The sequence below is a fragment of the Hibiscus syriacus genome, unplaced genomic scaffold (genome assembly GCF_006381635.1).
Source record: "Hibiscus syriacus cultivar Baekdansim isolate YM2019G1 unplaced genomic scaffold, ASM638163v2 tig00111166_pilon, whole genome shotgun sequence".
Classification (NCBI taxonomy): Eukaryota; Viridiplantae; Streptophyta; class Magnoliopsida; order Malvales; family Malvaceae; genus Hibiscus; species Hibiscus syriacus.
Genome location: NW_024063008.1, coordinates 1027850 through 1034276, shown reverse-complemented (window position 1 = coordinate 1034276; position 6427 = coordinate 1027850).

The following is a 6427-nucleotide window of genomic DNA, read 5'->3' as shown; positions in this document are numbered from 1 at the left end:
AGAAATAAGCTCTAGCTTTTAATTTATTTTCTTTTATTTTCTTTTTCCTGAATAACTGCATGCGAACTAGAAATCGTGCAGTTAGGTTAATTTCTTCCAAACAAAGCATGAAACTAGAAAGCATGAGGTTAGGATTTATATACCATGATAGATAGGATTTTTTTCTTTTTATTAATTGGTACTAACCATTTTATTTTTTTTCTTATCTTTTTTACTGCATGTTATTTTGCTCTAACTTGTTCATATTAATTTCTTTTATCTACATTGCATGATCATGGCATAACCAAAAGGTGTTGACTTGAAAGACTGTTCATCAAATTGGAAAGAAATCATAAATGGACAAAACGTTTTATGATCGAACAAAATATGATGCAACCATGGAATGATATCCGGAGGGAAATCCGAGGATAGAGGAGATCTATGCACTCAAAGATCGTATGCCCATTGAAGAGCAAAAGGAGATACGAGAAATAAGAGAGCAGATGTCCAAGATAATGGATAAAATATCTGTTTTGGCCAAAAGAAAAGAGATTCCTGCACAAAAAGAGAGAGAGTTCAATGAAAATAATCCTGCAATTTCAGATATAGAAGGAACTTCTGATCTTAACCAGTTTGAGAAATTACAGACAATCATCATTCGTATTCACAAACTGTCTGGAGCTACCAAAGAAATGGTGACAACTATAAAAGATCCCAGAGATGAGAAAAATAATGTAATCTGAAATCGTCAAAGTTTAGTCTGCTCCCAACATCTAAAACTCAGGTTCAATCCAAGACAAAAGGCGGTTCTCATGTTGATGCTATCCCTATATCATATAAAGAGTTGTATGAAAAGCTACTTAAAGCACGAGAAGTGGCGCCATATTACATAAAACCGTTCCAACCTCCATATCCGAATTGGTATGACATCAACGTTTATCGTGAATATCATGTCGGAGCTCAAGGACATACCATTGAGAATTATCTTGCCTTCAAACGTCGAGTCCAAAGTCTTTTGTATCATGGAACCCTACAATTTATGATAAATGATGTACCTAGTTTGGTAACTGAAGGTCTTGCCAGATTGATACCAAAAGCAGTCTATGGTAAGAGCATCAGTCAGGGTATTCAGAGTAGAGGAGGTTTTTATGAAGCTCAAGCATGTTATTTGAAGGACTTGAATGACCAAAACAAGATTGAGCACAGAAGGAAATCATGCATGCAGATTTCCAAAAGATCAGTTAAGCCTTTCGAAATGCTGGCATAGGAAACACCCCAGAAGAGTGGATAATAGGGGTCACCAAGCTGAAAAAGAACTGCAACATATATGAATATCTAGTCCAAGAACTTCTTGAACATAAAAGTTCTCTTACCAAGGAAAATGAACAACTTCGAGAAGTGACACAGAAGATAAAGGAAAAAGAGAATGTCATGGAAGAAGCTGCAGTCCAGATAAGCAATATGGAAGAAGCTGCAGTCCAGACAAGCAATATGGCCTATAAGCTGATAGACTAACTTGGCTTTAGAGAAGTTAGGAGGGAAAGTGTAACATCCTCCATGCCGGGTTAGTGATTAATTTGTAAAGTTTCAACATTTGGTGATTTAAGTAGAATGATGGAAGAGTTCAATGACTTATTTGAGTTATTTTGTGTAGGATTAAATTATAAAGAAGGAAGATTAGAAGGACAAAATGGTCTTTTTATAGCAATAAATTATTGGGTTAGTATTATTTAACCACGTGGATGTATAGGAATTAAAACAAGTTTCCAGAGTCATCTTCTTCTTTCTTCTTCTTCATACGTGAGACCCAAGCTAAGGTAAGATTTTCTTGTTAGTGAATTTCTTGATGAATTTATGGTTGATTCATGACCATTAGGCAATAGTTAAGCTTAAAGGAAGTTTATATTATTTTAAAACCTCAAGATGAGAAGTATATGAAGAATTAAAGAAATGGAGTAGAAAAGTGAAATCTTAGATTAGAGTTCATAATAAGAATTGGAAGTGAGATTTGACTTGTCATCAAGTTAATTAAGGGATAGGAAGTGTTAGAATTGGAATTAGAACACCTTGAAAATTTAGTGTGATTTTTGAATGCCATGTAAATGATGGAATTTTGGGTTTAAAGAAGTGATTATGGAATAGAAATGAGTTTAAATATGTGTATGGAAGTTAGGAATATTAAAGGAAGTAAAATATGAAGGTTTAAGCTGAAATGAAGTGAATTTTGAGCTCAAAATAGGATTTCTGGCTAAGGAATCGATACCCATTCAAGGGAATCGATACCCCCTCAAACGAATATGAATTTCCAGAACGCTAGAGGAATCGATACCCCCAGGGGGAACCGATTCCCCCATAATAAAAAAAGAGAAAGAAGAAGAGAGACTATACTATCATCCCTTAAATTGGTAGGCTATTAGAGGTTAATTCAAGACTTAGGCATCTGATAATCATCTTAAAAATTTTGCTTATGTAGATATTGAGCCTAATCGAGTTCCGGAACCACGACAAGTAGGATCAATCGAGGGAAAGACAAAGAAATCTAGGTGCGTGCATATGCATATCATGAATATGTATTTTATTCAGTTCTAGACTTGTGATAAGTCTAGATTCAATATTTTGATACATGATCGTAGTTCATATGATGATATATGATGAATCCATACCATATGCATTATGGGACATGAATATGAAAGAAAAAGTTATATGATAAGGTATGGAAATAATATGTCTACGTGATATAAATTAGATAAATTGTGAAAGCCCATGTTTATGTAAATGAGAACTATAGGTATAGTTGGCATGCCAAGGGTAGAGGGTCTATGTGGTCCTTCGGACATATGTATTCTTTGGAACATGTGTGAAGTCTGGTGAGACACATACTTGATCCTTGGCATATGTATATGATTCTTAAGGAATGATATGTGGTCATTCGGATATATGTATTATTTGGAACATGTGTGAGGTCTGTGAGACACATACTTGATCCTTGGCATATGTATATGATTCTTAAGGAATGATATGTCCTTATGGACATTATTATATGGCACTACGGTGCAATTCTATGCGTTACTCCGGTGCAATTCTACGTGGCACTTAGGTGCAATTATATGAGCTGTGGTGACAGCATAGTGCACAACCTCACAATACTCACATACCTTAGGTTCTCTGTATGGTACCATGGGCTAATGAACTTACTAAGGCGAACTTATGAATGTGAATTTGATAAGTATATGTGTAAGAAACATGGTTTTGGTTATTGCATTGTTTACATACATCTTATTATTGCAACCCATCTTATTTTGGAAATTACTTTATATTTATTGATGTTATTATTATATGGCCTCACTAAGTCAATGACTTAGCATGTGAGTGTTTCACACATAGGATCCGATAAAGTAGACGATCGAGGTTAAGCAGCTGGATAACATTACTCCTGCAACTATCAGATCAGAAACAACTTAATCGGTAGGTCATTTTGTTATGAAAATGGATGTTGGCATGTAATTAAAGAGTTAAGTTGTGTATGCTCTGAATATTTTGGTAAACTTATATTACCATATGTATATTATTGTATTTTTTGTAATATAAGTTCAAGTATTTTACTATTATTTGTAATGAGTTGTGTTTTAAAAGTCAATGTAATATCTCTGACTCGTATCTGGGTTGGGATACGGGTTGGGGGTATTATATTTAATGGTATCAGAGCTATGGTTTAGCCGATTCTAGGCATAAACCAGAGTCTATAGAGTCTTTAAATGGAATACATGCCAACAAATAGTGAGAACTTCTGATCTGGTATAGTATGAGTATGCTGTTTTGCTAATAGAACAATGTGTTTATTCTTATTAGATGTCCGGACATAATAGCTCCCAAAGTGAAGCGGGAGAAGATAGGCTTGCTGAAAGCAGTAATTCACCTGCCCTGGCCAGGCAAGGTGAAGAATAGACATCTCAAGGAGTGCCTGTGCAAGATCAATATATGTTCTTTAGAACGTTAGACGCTATTCTAATGCGTCTTCAACCTCTTACTCCACCAACTCAAAGGATGAATGTAGTAAAAGAGTTGAGAGGTTTAGGAGCTCCCGAATTTAAGGGAGAAACCGAAGAAGGTCCGGTTGCGGCAGATCTTTGGTTAAATGATTTAAAAATCATGTTGGATGGTCTCCACTGTTATGAAGTGGAGAAGTTAGATGGAGCTGTCTCGTTGTTGAGGGGTCAGGCGAGAATATGGTGGACGAACGTCACCATGAGGATGCCCAGTGACCAATTGACTTGGTCTTTATTCTTAGATGAATTTAAAAACAAGTACATTGGAGATCAATTTATTCGACAGATGAAGCAGGAGTTTTTGAATTTGAAACAGATGAACCGCTCTGTATATGAGTATGAATATGAGTTCAACAAGTTGAGTAGGTTTGCATCCGAGCTTGTGCTTACTGAAAAAGAGGCTTGTGAATGGTTTGTGGAGGGTTTACGTCCTAGATTGAAATAGATGCTGATAGTATTGAATTTGTCCTCGTTCCAAGAGGTGATCAATCGTGCCAAGGCTCTTGAAAGAGCTCAGAATGAGAGATTCAGGGATTTTAGAGTTCAGACATCAAAGAGAACGGGTGCTTCTTCTACCTCAGTACCATCAAAAAGAGGAAGAGACTCAGGATTTCGATCACAAGCTAGATCAGAATCAGTTACATCGTCTGCTAGGGGAGCAAGTCAGGCAAGACCTAGACAGACGCAGTCAGTGGGATCTGGTGCTGGGAGATCTACTCTGAGTCAAGCGAGACAGTGTCAGCACTGTGGGAAAAACCATTCTGGGGCTTGTCGGATGACTGCTGGGACTTGTTTTCGATGTGGAGATGCCGGACATTTTATCTGGAATTGTCCATTGATTGTTGGTGAGCCTGCACGATCTGAAAGAGTTGGTTCTTCCTCACAAAGAGGACGAGGAAGAGGAAGAGGAAGGAACCCGTCTGAATTCTCTGCTCAACCTGAAGTTCGGTCAACCACACGGGTGTACAATCTAAAGACAAGTGAAGACCGTGATGACCATGATATTATAACAGATACTTTTCAGTTGTATGATAAATTAGTATTGGTACTGATTGATCCGGGTTCTAATTATTCTTATATTACAAGTAAGTTAGTAAAGGAATTGAGGATTCCCTTAGAAGCTACGAGTAATGAGATTATAGTAACAACTCCGTTAGGCCATAGTGCTCGGGTGAATAAAGTCTTAAGGGGTGTCCCATAAGGTTCAGGGAATTGAATTCCCTGTTAATCTGATGGAATTACCCTTTGACGAGTTTGAAGTGATTCTGGGAATGGATTGGTTGTTCTGTTACTATGGAGATGTTAATTGCAGATTGAAAAAGGTAACCCTGAAAAGTCCAGGAGGAACAGAGATAAGTGTGAGCAGTGAAAAGTTTAATCCCTTAGCAAATGTATGTCATAATGTCAGCTAAGAAGCTATGCTACAGGGATATCAAGCATTTCTTGCAAATATGATAGATTTAAGAGCTATAGAGAAAGGGCTAGAGAGATTCCAATAGTTCAAGAATTCCCTGAAGTTTTCCCGGCTGAGTTGCCAGGATTACCTCTAGATAGAGAGGTAGAATTTCAAATTGAAGTAATGCCAGGAACCGCTCCAATTGCAATGGCACCTTATCGGATGGCTCCGAAAGAATTGCAAGAGTTAAATAATCAATTGCAAGAGTTGTTAGGAAAAGGATTTATTCGACTAAGTGTGTCACCTTGGGGAGCTCCGGTGTTATTTGTTAAGAAGAATGATGGATCAATGCGTCTCTGTATTGATTATCGACAACTTAATAAGGTGACCATCAAGAACAAGCATCCCCTTCCGCGCATTGATGACTTGTTTGATCAACTAAAAGGAGCTTCGATATTTTTGAAGATCGATCTACGTTCGAGTTATCATCAATTGAAGATTCAGGAGAAAGATATTCCGAAGACGGCTTTTAGAACGAGATATGGTCATTATGAATTCATCGTAATGCCATTCGGAGTAACGAATACACCAGCTGCTTTCATGGATCTCATGAAAATGATTTTTCAGCCCTATTTGGACCAGTTTGTTATTGTCTTTATTGATGACATACTGGTTTACTCGAAGTCCAATGAAGAGCACATCGCACATCTGAGGCTAGTTTTGCAAATTCTCAGGGATAAAAATCTCTATTCAAAATTGTCCAAATGTGAATTTTGGCTAAACGAAGTAATTTTCTTGGGGCATGTGATCTCGGCAGTTGGGATTAGAGTAGACCCTCAGAAGGTTAAAGATATAATGGACTGGGAAGTTCCAAAGAATGTATCTGAAGTTCGGAGTTTCCTTGGACTTGCCGGTTATTATCGAAGATTCGTTAAGAATTTTTGATGATAGTGCTGCCTTTAACAAAGATGATGAGAAAGAATGTACCGTTTGTCTGGACTTCTGA